This window comes from Achroia grisella, unplaced genomic scaffold (genome assembly GCF_030625045.1).
Source record: "Achroia grisella isolate CSIRO2021 unplaced genomic scaffold, CSIRO_AGI_Agris_v1 utg109, whole genome shotgun sequence".
Classification (NCBI taxonomy): Eukaryota; Metazoa; Arthropoda; class Insecta; order Lepidoptera; family Pyralidae; genus Achroia; species Achroia grisella.
In genome coordinates, this window is record NW_026712573.1 from 9,026,492 (window position 1) to 9,040,849 (window position 14,358).

Here is a 14,358-nt window from a genome sequence, read left to right on the forward strand (position 1 = left end):
TGTAATATATCTTGACATTTCAAATGTTGAACTTAATTCAAAGGACTTCCATTGCGACTTCTAAAACTTAAAATAAACATACTATAAAAGATACTCATAGCTGTTATTTATCTTATAATAAAAAGGATTTCGTAAAGTAGTATAATATAAAAAAGATCACTTAATAAATAAGTATATTTTTCTTTGAAACTTCAGTTTTATTTACTAAAGCAAAAGGTACAAAATTTTGTGGATGGGTACCATACCAATATACCAAGAGGAATCATATGCCAAAACTAGTTTCGTACATTTTTATTCTGTCACCCTCACACCTGTTTTTTCACTCGTGAAAATGTCAATTTAACATTTTCAGCATACTGACGACTCTATTTGATATTCCCTCACCTCCCCGAATAGGAATGGAGGAAATATTTAAAGGGGGTGTCGATAAACAGAATAAAATAAATGTACTTCAAACTTTCTATTGAGGCCGACCTACCTGTTTTGTTTTTTCCTCAATACGAATATTATTCACGCCGCTTTTGAGAATGGAAAGCAATATCAATGTTTCTATATTTACATTTGGCTTTTCAGCTATACTTTTATATTTACATAGAGTACTATTGATGTCATTTAAATCTCACACAAAAAAAACCTTTTCTCACCAAAGTTGGTATATGATATATTAATAAATAATTCGAAGGTCTAAGAATTCAATTTGAGCTTTGGAACTGTTTGGTAATTTTTTTTCCAGCTACTTCCTTAATTGGACAAGAAGTAATACAAAACTGTATTAGTTATAATGTTATTGTAAAACATTTTCATTTTTATGATTTCCAAGGGGCTCTTATATCTAGTAGGTAGATGTTCATGTGTTCGTGATTTTCATATTTTCAGTAATCGATAGAGTTTTTTCCGTGACTGTCTTACCTATCTCAATACGACTCCCTAGTTCATGATAGATTTTTTGTGAAACAATCATTTTAAGTTATCGTATAGATTACATAGGTTTAAAATACACACGCTAGAGAAAATTAATAAATACTTGAAATATCTGTCATAATTTAAAGAAACGCATGGATCCAATCAAAGTCCGTAGAAATTTCGACTTGATGTTTGCAGAAACTAACTAGGTAGCTACGAAGGCTGAGTAATCATCATTCATTCGCATGTCTCCTGGACCTCAACCACACCTCACCACATACGTGCATGCCATGGAAGCTCCCGTGTCGGGCGGGGTTGGGCGGCGCCGGGGGTGACAAATGATATCAGCCTCTGTAGGCGGTAGCTAATGATTGATACCGTGACGCATTCGTTTAGTTCCGTGCTACTTTGGACATGTTGTGGCAGTTTGAGGCGTCCCATTGTGGTGTTTGAGCTTTATTCCAAATACAAATATTAAAAAAAATATTACTAGACCATTTTTATTTCAAACTGTGCGATCATTTTATTTCCGCAATGATTTGTGTACATTAATTTAGACATTAATCTTAAATGTTTCATCCTCATAACGGCAATGTCATCAAATAAAAACAAGCGTTGTTGCTTCCGCTTGCTAATTTCAAGACAGTCATATATCAATACTGCAATTTATTAAAAAAATAACACTTTTAACGCTAAATATCTCACAAAAGTTGTTGAAGTTTTAGCTTCATATACTTTTTTCTGGCATAAAAGATACCCTATGTCCGTCCTTATGAAACAATATATCTTCATATCAAATGGCTTTAAGATTCACTCAACAATTAAGTATATACAGTATTAGTATGGATACGTTCCTTACTTGTAAATCCGTTCTATTTAGTCACTTTGCATTTAATTTACGTTAAAGATTTAACTGATTCGGTTTAAATGTAAAACAGCTTTGTAATAGAGCATTATGAAGCGATATCTGGCGGCGCACGCAAGACCAGTGGCTCTTTGCTCGCGTTAAGATAAAACAGGCTCCCATAATGTTTTTAACGGGTTGTGATTTAAAAAAAAGCATATTAAAGGGAGTAACATTCCGTGTCGTCGCGCACGCTGTAAACTGGACGAAAATATGGGAGCGAGTGCTGAGCCTGAGTTGGTGGTCCCAATTGTGGTATAGCCTGTATAACTGGCGTAAATGAGGTACTTAGTAAACTGCTAGTACTACTGTTTTAAGCAATAGCTTTATACATTGTACATCTAAACACGATATTTTTTATCAGGTGCTTATTGTAAATGTTCGTTGTCTGTATATCATTACATAGTCTAAAACAAAGTCGCTGTCGCTGTCTGTCCGTCTCTATGTATGCTTAAATCTTTAAAGCTACGCAACGGATTTTGAAACCGTTTTTTACTAGATAGAGTGATTCAAGAGGAAGGTTTATTTATATAATACATGTACACCCGGGCGAAGCCGGGGCGAGTTGCTAGTAAAAGAAAACCTATTATTAGACGACTTTATCAATGTAATAGAACCCATCAATTATAGCTAGATTTTCTGTCTGTTTATCGATGCGTTAATGCGTGATAATCTTAGAAATAGCTTATCTGATTTGGATGCTGTAGGTATTCACTAAATTTTGGTATGCTCCACATAAATTTTAGTGATTGTTTTATTCCAAACTGATGACAACACACTACATACGTCATAAATTCATTTAACGACACCCGTTGCAATAATATCTGTTTAAAAAAATTAAAATTCGGTACTTTTATTGAATTCGCAATTTCGTGTCCTATCATAAACCTTATCAAGCGTTCTATCTTAATTACACCCACAATTTATTGTTGTTAATACCAAAACCATCCGACACAACTCATTAATACATTAGCCCGATAACACATCGGCAAACTTTTAGCTTCTTTAGGAAACATCCGAAGAATTTACTTATATGTATTGGTATTGCTATCGTATAATTAAGGGATAACCTTATGACTATTGGAATAAAGTTTAAATTTGAAGACAACTAAGTATTAAACGACAAATTGAAGTTGTTGCAAGTTTATGTGTGGGTGTGTACAAATAGATATTGAAATAAAAACTCCGTGTGTGGGTGAATGAGCTTTAGATGATAAGGTTCAATAAAAAGTTGAATTTAAACACTTTATCGTGGTATCGGAGGGACTATTGGTGGTCGGCTTCTTTGGGACAGAGATGGTGTAGAGTAGCCTGTAAGAGAATGATATTTTTTGATAAAATTGTCTCATTACTGACGTGACACAAATAGAGGATTAAAGGTTAAGCATGAATTTAAGCCAATTAGCCCATTGTACCTTATAGAATAATTAAAGACAACGAATTTTTACTGTGGATAGAAAGATAATGGTAAATTGGACACCATTTACCCTTATGTCTATTAGAACAATACTAGATGGACTAAAAAAATATAAACAGTATTTTTTTTTTATTATTTAGTTTTTACAATGGCTTTTCAAAGTTTGAAATTTTTGAGATAATACAGAATTGTACAATGTACTCGTAGAAGGACAACTTGCCACATTAATAACGACGCCCTGTTTCCACCCGAGTTATGGTATTAGTCTAGTTTTTCTTTTTTTTTAATTTTACATAGTTTTAAAAACTTTCTTGAATTTATTTTAATAATCCTATTAAGACAGCTGACTAAATGTCCATTGATTTCGCATTAGCTTATAATGGATAACTAAATCAATTAGTACGAACATAAATTAAACTACTGCATTGTTTTATAAATCTAACCTAACCATAGCTGAGAATAGAGGTCTCCGTATTATAAAATAATACAGATTACATTGAAAGGCTGACTACCCCTGGCTACCGTCGGCGAGATGAAAGCAGCCGGCAGATAGCACTAAAGCACTCATTTGTTTTGTCACCCAACCGCTACCAGCGCGCCGCCGCGCCGCGCCACCGAGTGCTTTGATGCGGGACGCCGAGGGTATGCCAGAGGTCGTCAATTGTTGGTTTTAGTGATAAGTAGCTAATGCGTGATGGTTGTGATAATAGGAAAACAATAATTCATTAATTTCTATATGCTTACATTTTCTAATCTAATTAGTCTAATATCTTAGTTTAATTGCCTTTGGAGTTAGTAGATTTATAGCCGATGTAGTTATAACCCATACTGTTTCACACGGGTTCACACCGTTAGAATGATATTTTTGAAAAAAAAAACAGTAATGAGCAATATATATTGTTCATTCCTGGTTTATATGAATCATCATTTTTTACATTGTTAAATTAAATTATCATTACATAGTATAAAACAAAGTCGCTGTCGCTGTCCGTCCCTATGTTTAAATCTGTAAAACAACGCAATGGATTTTCAAGCGGTTTTTTTTAATAGATAGAGTGATTAAAGAAGACTGTTTATATCTATAATTCATGTACACCCAGGCGAAGCCGGGGCGAGTAGCTAGTAATAATGCTATATAATATATATACATAGTTATATATTTAAATGCACTGCTCACAAAATCCCCGTTTGCCCTATCGTTGACTGGGAGAAAATACCTCAAGGTGATATGTCCGCCATATGCATCTATTTTGTATATTTGTGCTTTAAAGTTTTAATAAATAAAATAAGTGTATAGGATTAGTGTCTAAACTTTATGTTATCCGAACGGTCTCATTATAACGAATACCGAATACGCGTGTCCACGAATACAAATGAATCCACTTAAACAGATTAAGTCTCGTTCTAAAACTGCTTTTATTTGTTTTCTATAGAAAATTTCTATGTGTTTATCATAAGGCAAACGTTATTAGTAAACGTAATACCTGCTCTAATATGTAATAGCTAACTTATGCTAATGTGATTCGAATTATATAATAATTAGCTTATATTCAAGTTTAAGTCAAAAGAAATGCGTTTGTGTGTTCTATAAATAGTTCTTAATAAAAAGTATATTTATGTTTTCTTTTATATTGCTTATTTGTAACACGAAATTAATTTAATAGCTTGCTTAATGAATACTTAAATTATATTTCTTTAAGATAGTAAATAATCCAGCTTTTAAAAATATTATAATCTTTAAAAAAACAATAAACTACATCAATAATAATAAATCGCATTACCAGGATGAAGTGATAAACCTCTAAAGTGTGGTCATTGAGTGTTTTTATATGTAAGCGGCAGATTATAACGGTCTCGTGAGATTTGAATACCGGTAGCCTTGATGTTCCCGAATGTTCGATAAACTCCGGTCTTTACGGCGGCAGTATGACTGTATGTGAGACCTGCCTGTGCCTCGATTATGCGAAATTATCTGCCTACTTTCTCGACCCACGCGTTTTATGTTTTGCATACAAAAACGTGCGGTTTAGGTGTTAGTGGTGTTGTTTATTCCCATGTTTATATGTATAGTTACCTACTTAGTTTGTGAATGTATCACGATGTTAACAGTAGATATATCTTCTATGATAAAAGACCAGGATAATGCTCATATTAAAAATACATACTAAACTAAATAAGCTAGTAATATTTATTAAAAAGATACTATTATAATAAGATTACTTTTACTTAATCTAAAATCTTTTCTACGGAGTTAGACTAATTCCAGCTAGTTTGTGAGATAATTTTAGATTACATACATATAATGAAATGTCACCATAATGTGATGAGAATTAATAAAGATAATCTACATACAAAAAATCAGTCGATACCCAAAGTTTTCGTATAATTTAAGTTCGTTTATAATAAATAGGCACTTTTTGGCCCAGTTATGCTATCAGTTTTGGCATAGTTATTACTATAACTAAGGAAAGACAAGTCATTTATGACTCATAAATAGGTTAATATTTTATATTCTATGAAACATAAAGTATGTGTAATTAATAACTGGTGGAAACGCTTCACGTATATCCACTTATTAACTCTATATTATCATAACGTATACTCGGATAAAAAACAAAATACGAAATATATATAATAATACAAATTCACGCTCTACATACACTTTCCATCATATATTCCTTAGGTACTGTCCATCGCTAATTCATACCAATATTATAAATGTGTTACAAAAGTGTGTCTGTCTGTCCCTTTTTTACTTTATTACGTTTAAACTGTTCCTAATGTTATTTAACATAAACATAAATAGCATTACGGGGACTGAATAGGTTATATTAAATCTCAAACCAAACGAAGTCAGATATAACAGAAGTTAATAATATAATACAGTGAACGATGAAATTTACTAAAAGCATTGACCACTACAACTTTCATCAACATTATTTTATACCGAGTAATTAAAAAATATTAAACATTCCGAAATTTCAGCAAACGTGATCTTTTCCGTCCTCGATTGCATTAAAGGCCGAGAAACCCGAGCGATCATTGTGCCCCATTAATTGAATTGCAATAATAACCGCGCAAATAAATTCTCATAAGGCCGGTGTAGACGTACCTATAAAGAGCTCTTTATGCCAAACAAATCGGCCTCCTTTGAGAGGTTCAAACGAGCCGCGAGCTAAATCGCGTTATTTTATTTGTCGTTATACTGCTCGAGCGATGAACAGTGATGGACAGACGCGTCCAGGGCGAGCGACGAGTAGATAACGAACGCTGTCTCTCTGAGGTATTCGATTGTAATTTAAAATTCAAATTACATGACAAATCCATTTCTTTTCCTAAGTATAATAAGAGAAAGGGTCTCCTTTCTCTACATACATCATCATACATATCTTTCTTACCTTACTATGACAATTGACATGCTACTTACTTATAATAATCCTTTTTAAATAAAATTAAACATCTAAACATTACTAAAAATACATACTACCTATCCAACGTAGATTACTAATGTTTGCACTATTTAGTAACCTACATATTGATTTTCAAGTACTCTTCTTTCTGCAATATCTATTTTGTAAACACTAAGAACTGTAACGTGACTTCTCTAAAACTTTATTAACTTAAATTAATTTTCATACAAGCATTGTCATTTAATGAAATGCTTTATTTACTCTATATATCATAATATCTGTACTAGGTGAATTGCGAGTGCCTCTTTTTGTATTAAGTTAGATCTGTTTTCCGCATTTAGTTTCTCATTTGTTGTGCATATAGGAACTCTTCTTAAGAATTATAATTACTACCTACGACCTATTACGGTCTGGAGACAAATCATTTTCAATGATATTATAGATAGACTTTCATGTTTTGATTGTAACGGAAAAACTGTAAACTGTTAACTTATTTCAAAAAGTTTTGCACTTATATAAAAGTACGTTATCAGCTAATATCAAGACCTGTGATTTATTAATAAAAATATATAGATACTTGCAAAAATTGCATAAGCGCGAAGCCGAGGTGGATTGTACAAAGGTAGTAAACGTCCTAAAATCAGCCGACACCTCTGTATTAACTTAATCTATGGCTATACAGTAGTAGTATGATGACTACTACATAATCATGCAATGATTATCACCCACCTAATATCTAAGCTAAGGTAACATGCGTCATGGCCGGCATATTATTATTTGCACAAGTTTTTGTTGACACCCGCATGGTTATGTCAAAGCCCGCATTTTAGTTTTTCTTTGTTTTTGCGACTCTTTGTGTGTAATCGGTTATCAAATAATCGATCAACATACGATGTTTATTGCGTACTTTTTAAATAGATCTTATAAGTTTATTGTAAATTCATCTGGTATACTAATATAATAAAGTAGAAGACTCTTTTTTTTATATGTCTGTATGTTTGTAGTGATTTAAATAATTTACTACTAGATCAATTATACTTAACTTAATTATACTACTAATTACTATAATAACTAATCAAAAGGCTTGTCATTGTTAAGCAGAATTTTATTACTAATATTATAAAGAGTTAAAGTTTGTGACTTTGGATTTATGGGGTAAACTCTGGTAATATTTTTTTGTTTTTATGAGAATTCCTTTAGTACTGGAAAGCCGATTTATCGAATCATATTATAGGCTATATAACATCATGGTACCTACTGGCAGTAAGCGAATAGGAACGGATCTACAATGAAAAATGTTGCTAAGACGTGGATAAGAATATGACGTACACGAAGTTTCGCGGGTCAGGGTAATATATTACAAGTTTAGTATATACATGTAATTGTACTATGAATACAAACCCAAACTTAAAATAATTTATTCTTACACAACCAATCGGCCTCTTCAACACATCATATTTTTTACTAATCCTACCGTTGTCTACCGTTAGCATATAAGTAGTTCAAATAATCATAGCAAAAAGTGTCATATAAGTAAGTATCTAATTAGTTAAACTGAAGAATTTATTTTCCAAAGTCTTCTCTCCTTACTTTTACATTTCTACTTCAGTCAGTTTTATAACCCATTTTAAAACACCGCATATAAAAATGAACAATTATAGACTTACGGTTCCATACAATATTCGGCCATCAAAATAAAGCATCCGTATCGGGACCACCAGAAGAGAATGCTTATCTATCTAATTGCTGGACTTTGAACACGTTTTAAAGTTAATTGAGGCGCTCCCGAGAACGCTCTCAGATTAGCAGCCACCGATAGACGATTTACGGCCGACGACAGGTGAAGATAAAACAATGTTCTGGACATCTCCAGTTTGTTTTATTACTGCCGACCATTTCTAAATAGTTCGTCTTTTGTAGTACAAGAATATTTGAATGTGAACCGCAGGAATATGTGGGTATTAAAGTTATTAATTGCGCAATTTGATCAGAGTGTTTTATTATGTTTTACTAAGATATACCTTGTGAAATGTCGTATGCGTTAACATTTCGTAAATATTTTTGTATACACTTAAACAAATATTAATAATAATAACCCAGCGGCCATTGCAGGCGTGACGTAATAACTTAAACCCCTTACACACGTACTGCAGTGCAACTAATCCCAGTACACTATTGTGCACCACCCTATTTCTGTCACCCTAGTTCTGATTTGCCCGCACAATATTACATTTACTTTCCACAAATTTTATGTTGTCCTTATGACACGTACACACAAGGTTCAATTATAAATGATTTTTAGGTTATTAAGTGTAAAATATAATATAGACATTGATGCAATTGGGGTTAAAGATGAGAGGTAATAATAATTTTTAGTGTAGTCTAATAGGTGATCGCACATTTGCGATTTTGCACTGAATATAATATATAGAATGGAGACATAGCTCAAGTTTTTACCCGCGTAAATTAGAATAGACATAGGTATAGTAATATTTAATATTCCCACATTTATAGCTGACCTAAGCAACTTTAACTGCGTCGCATTTTTCCTGTTTTTGTGGTATTTCGATCCGCTCGTATTGGTCGTAGCGCGATGCTGACATACAATTTATAGCCTTCCTCAATAAATGCAAAAATATTATTTCAATTTGTATCATTAATTTCTGAAATTAGTGCGTTAAACTAAACAAACAAACAAACAGCTGCTTTATAATATTAATATAGACATATTAACCCCCTACTTATAAAGTAAGTCAAAACCTTTATAAACCAACTTTGCTTATTCAATATGCATTTGGCTGGCTTGACACACAATAAAATGACAATAAAGTCATGTCGGTCTTGACGAATTCAGGAGGAATTAATAACTGTAGTTTTCAGGGAAACCGTGTATAAGTCGACCTCACACGCACGCCTATATTCCTAGCAATAGTCTCCATCAGTAACAATCCCTCCCTCCATTTCAGCATTAACCGTTACATTCTATCCAATTGCTAAATTTTAATCTGTACCAAACTCAGATTTCCGGCCTCAATTACCATACACAGGGGGTAACCGAATTGGAATAGATCTATCGGTGCTTGTAGGGTGACAATGAGATTAGCTTTCCGCTCTGCGATTGGCTCACCGTTGTGACGTCACGGGGCGGCGGTCACGCCCCATTGCCTACAGAATTCGAGTGACCGGCACAGCACTGAGATTTGTCAGTTGTCTATTTCATCGAATCCATGATAATTAACGACTGTGTTGGAAATAAACGGCAGGGCTGTCAATTGTCTACCATAGACACTTTGAGGTCAAAATAAACTATATTTTTAGTCAAAATAAATTAACTAACAAGAAAAGTAATCATTATATTTAATGAAAAACTTAATAAAAAAGTACCATTTGTGAATCAACTTACGCATTTATTCAATAACTAATTTTATTTAATGAAAACGTTACGAGATTTTCTTTCAAAATGTTTCGTTGAGAAGATAGTTTTCTTACAATCTTTATACCATTTGCATCATCTATTTAATTACAAAACCGCTAGAATTCTAAAAAAATATGGAAATACCTAAGTTATTTTCCTTGAATCCTTCATCAAACCTTAACATTGACATTAAATACTGCCTGTTCTAACATAAAGAACCAAATAAAAAAATCTTAAAAAGAATGTTTTGTTACACATGTTGCAAATAAATCTCAACTGTAAATTATTAATTTTAGTAAAAATTTCAGAAGCATGTAATGTTTAATGTTAAACATCTATGAAACATATCTATAAAATCTACTATATACACCCCGTATATAGTAAGTAGATTTTATAGATATATAACACACTTTTTCTACAACACAACATTTTCTCTCCGAAAGTAGGTACTAGCTAGAAACTAAACACAAAAGTGTTCAATTCCTTAGGTACCAAAATATACCTGATTATTGTTGTATTAGGAAGTTCAAAGCGAGCTAAAGAGATAAATAAGTACACTTGGAGATTTGCTACGTAAATAAGAAGAAAGATTGGAACGGGAATGGCCAATCCAAAACATTAACAAGCTATGGTCGCTGTGACCACTCCCATAACTCATGACCAATAGGTAAGAATAGCACTTTCGAGGTATCTGTCTAAATGGGTGAACAACCTTAGATTTAATGATATCTGTGTGAGTGGCAGCGTATGCGGGTTGCCTGTCTTTTAAACAGCTTATAATAAACGCTTAAAATTTTGTAAGAATAAGCTTAAATTTGGCACAATCTCTCCCAGTATTTTCTATTGCAGTTTGTTTATTTTCTTTGAAATTAATTGCGAAAATATCAACAATGTAGACCGTGTAAAAAATTATAGCTAGAACTGCCTGCGTTCCGCGCATCGCTGTGTCCGCTAAAGTCGTGGAGTTTGGGAATAGGGTTGCCATACAATGACCAATATTGGCTTCTATTACTCAGTTTATGTTTATGTACAATTTTTATATATTTTTCCATTTTTTAATTAAAATCCTTCAAAAAAACTAAATATCTTTGATATTCCGGTTCAAACCCTATTGAAAAATATCAAACAAAATCAGCTTTTTTCGCTTTAATTTAATCAGAAATCAGCTACTCACATCCTATCGTATTAAAAATACCAAGTCGAAAGTAATTTATGTTCGTTATTAGTAAAGTAAAACGGACAATAATTAAAACAGAAATTATACAATCTCTACGTAAAACAATTGGAAACTTTAAAAACACTATGATTCTGAACTCTCTCACCTCATCTGTTCGTAAAAATTCAACAATATTTTTTTTTTTATAATACCAATAAGAAAAGTTGTTTGACATACTTAGTATATTTTATTGGGACAATCCAATCAAATACCGGTCTCACCGCACTTCACCAGTCACCTGGCAACCCTACAGAGGGCCACTGTGGCTGGTAATTGGCCCTGGCGCCCGTCTGCTCATCGTTTTATCCCTTTTTTGGCTTCAATCGTTTTGTTTTGTTCATCGCTTGTTGGTTTTGGGAATTAGCATGTCTTATTAGCATAACTGTCTGATAAGACGTGATTGCTGTTTTAACAGCTTTCTGCGGGGTAGGTTGAGATGAAATAGATGACCTCATTTTTGTTTTATAATAGGATACAACAATATACATATACAAGTGTGTAAGTACGTACCTAAAATTAAATATCTAATTACGTATATTCGTAGTGATTCTCTACTGGAATATTCGCACAGAATTGGACTCCTTTTGGACTCTATTTTAAACGTTTTTATAGACTAGAGTAATCCTGAATAGGATTTAATAAAATGGAAATTTTTAAATTAAAATATTATTTATGCAAGTGCATTGATTTAAGATTCATCTCGAACTGGCGTCCTCTCGGGAGTTCTTATCGGTACCCTACCCAATGGAGATACGAATAAATCACTCGAATATTCATCGAATACAATGCTCGACTCCGCAAACGGACGATGTTCCGGATAAAATATGCGTCTGCGATCCGGTCACCGAATTGGTAATATTGTTAACAGGGAGTAAAATCACTACACAGGAAACCAAAACGAGAATTATGCATCATCTCGAGAATTTCTCAATAAGATGTGTTGTGTGGGGTCGACGCGGGCGCCGCCCCGCGGCGAACCGGTGGCGCCTCTATCGATTATACTGCCCTCTCTATCCTCTATAGAGGCGCGTCCTTGTCGCTCGCGCGCGGGTGGTTGCCGCCGCGCATCATTGCTGGCCGCGCGGCCACCTCGCGGCCTGCGCAGGCGCACACCGACACCGCGATCCCTTTCCTATAAGGATTTTTGTTTAAATACAGACCTCGCAGGCTATATCATTTATCTATTACGAGCGTCGTAAGGTGGGCTCGTGTATGTGAGGTAATTCTCGTTTTTTCATCGTCTCGAATAGAATTTGTTGTCGGACCGCGGTGAAAGGTAACGATGGTATGAGAACGATATTCGGTTTTATGGCGGTTAATTAGCGTTGATCTTTCGCTCTGTCGGCGTCTCGTCGCTATGGCCTAACCATATACGTCACCATCTCGCCTTTATTGGCCAGTATCCGCAGACAGGATCGTAGATACCTCAACTAGATGTCATGCTGCGTCCTCAATCAGTCCGTAAAAAAGCCACAGATACAACAAAGCGATTCGATGTACGATCGCGGATAATTTCGCGTTATTTTGTTGCGTCGTGTCCATATTTAGAATATCTGAATTGGGGTCCGATTTTATGGGAGTTTCGTTCCGCCCTCCGGCGTCGTCGAGGCGTGCCGGCCGCGCGGGCGCCGCGCCTGGCTCATTCATATTTTGTACAATTACTGGCCTCTAATTACAGCTCTCCAGCGGACCTCGTCCTGTCTCGATCTGCCTGATTAAGTCTTCGACGTGTTATTGCATCTCGGGTAATTGCACGTTCCATTCAACGTAGAACAAGTAATATTTGTCAACTATTCGCGTTGGAACGCTTTCGACAATGGGTGGCTGCGAACTAGGTGGTTTCAGAGAAAATTACGGAATTTATGGCGAGCCTGTGGTTTCACTGGTCTAGCTTGCGCTGTAAGTGGGTATTACGGCGGGAGTGCGGCGGACAATCTCCCATAAATACTGCTTACCGAGTTGTAAATTAAATTCTGATGTCGTAGCATTAAGTTAGAACGTCTCTGAGACGAAGGGGAGTGGAGCGGGCCCTATTTTTCATTTTCTTGTGATGGAATGTCTTAGCGAACGGAACGGTGAACAACGGTAATTAAATTTTAATGTAATGTAAATAATATTCAATTTATATGATGATTTTATGCGATTGCCTATATTTGATCTATACCTGTCGGTATAGAATATCTAATCTACTGTACCTCAATTATTCGTCAAGTATTACAATCATCGTGAAGTAACAAAACAGATAAATGATCACCTACATCCTAATATCAGTTAAACCTTAAAATAATTATTATAAAAAAGCAACAATATATTGAATGTTACCTTTATCAATAAATATATACTTATATATTGCCTATACTTAATATAGTGCTGAATTTCATCCCAAAATATAGAATTGGATTTATATTATACCTCATAATAAGTATCTTCGATAACTGGATTTGACTGCATGGATGTAAAAGGACAGCTGTATTCTTATAGATTTATATCGATCATTGATGATTTACATGTATTATAATATCATACAACCCACTTCCCAGCTGCGCAGATTAGTTTGTTAGCAATAGATACTCACGATGGTAGCATTTATATTACAAAATATGATAAATAGGTATATTTTATATTTAACAATAAAGTAATTATATTGAAAGTGTGTTTATGAAGACCACCATTTTAAAATTTATAATGCCTCTGGCCCATGTATACAGTAAGTAATAAAATATATTTGGAAGGCATATTCTTCTGTGAAACTGAAAATATTTAAAGTTTATATAAAAATCAAATTAGTAATCGGCTATAAGCACTAGGAACGATGATGGATGGACTATGGAACTAAATTTCTTTACTTGCAACACTAAAATATGTTGTTTTCAATGTTACACGGGCCTACTAATAAATAAGGCTTAAGCCATGAAAATTTAAAAAGCCTTATTTTATAAACTTCTCAGTATTTTTTGACCCATAATTTTATAATATATCTATGCAAGTCTCTGAAAAAAATTTTACTATAATCCTCTCATACACGAAAATTAATTTATCGCTTAAAAAAAGTATATTTCCAAATGCCGTAGGTTCTCCGTTTCTGACGGCCAG

At 33.9% G+C, this 14,358-nt stretch overlaps 1 protein-coding gene across 8 annotated transcripts in view; it reads left to right on the forward strand.

Annotated features, from left to right (window-relative positions):
- The window catches only part of LOC131846126 (T-box transcription factor TBX3-like), a 106,125-nt gene that overhangs the window by 55,677 nt on the left and 36,090 nt on the right, over positions 1-14,358 (forward strand). The window lies entirely within an intron of this gene.